Here is a 688-nt window from a genome sequence, read left to right as displayed (position 1 = left end):
GGCCAGCGCAGCGGTGCCGCCCGCCGCGGCCCCTCCGCATCCCCCGTGCCCGCTCCCTGCCTGCAGGGCGGCCTCCCACCGGAGCGTCCCTGCCCCGCGGCAGAGCTGCCACGCAGGACGGTGTTTGTGCCGCTCGCTTGCCGCAAGCCACGCGGAGTCTATTATTTTTACACGATTAGACATGACACATAACAAAAGCCTTCAAAATAGGATTTGTCCCCAAGGCTGATTTAACTGTCAAAGCTAAAAGTGGCTCCTAAGCCACTTTGGGGGCTGGTTAAGAGGCAGATTTACTGTTTCTGTTGTGGCCACAGTCTGTGCTGGCCCCAGGGCAGCTGGGGCAGATTCATGTCCTGATCCTGTGACTTGGGGTGCCCGGCAGGAGGTGCTGGACTCTGATACTGTGGGATGCACAGCACCTTCCCCCAGCAGGGATTCAGTGCTGGCTCTTGGGCTTGGGGTTTCATCCCCCTGAATGGGCTGTGGGGCAGGCAGGAACAGGCAGGCCCAGCCTCAGCTGAGCCAGAGTGATTTGCCAAGCTCTTAAACCCCGGGTCTGAGCCGTGGGAGCCTTGGTGTGGCCCTCCCTGCATGTGCAGGGCTGGGAGCAGGACTGGGGGTGTCTTACAGCAGCACACAACAATGCTTCCCCCTCTCTCCCACAGCTGAACCGTGCCTGCCGGAGGAG

The sequence above is a fragment of the Chaetura pelagica genome, unplaced genomic scaffold, assembly GCF_000747805.2.
Source record: "Chaetura pelagica isolate M959 unplaced genomic scaffold, ChaPel_1.0 scaffold159, whole genome shotgun sequence".
NCBI classification, from domain to species: Eukaryota; Metazoa; Chordata; class Aves; order Apodiformes; family Apodidae; genus Chaetura; species Chaetura pelagica.
This window is presented reverse-complemented; position numbering follows the sequence as displayed.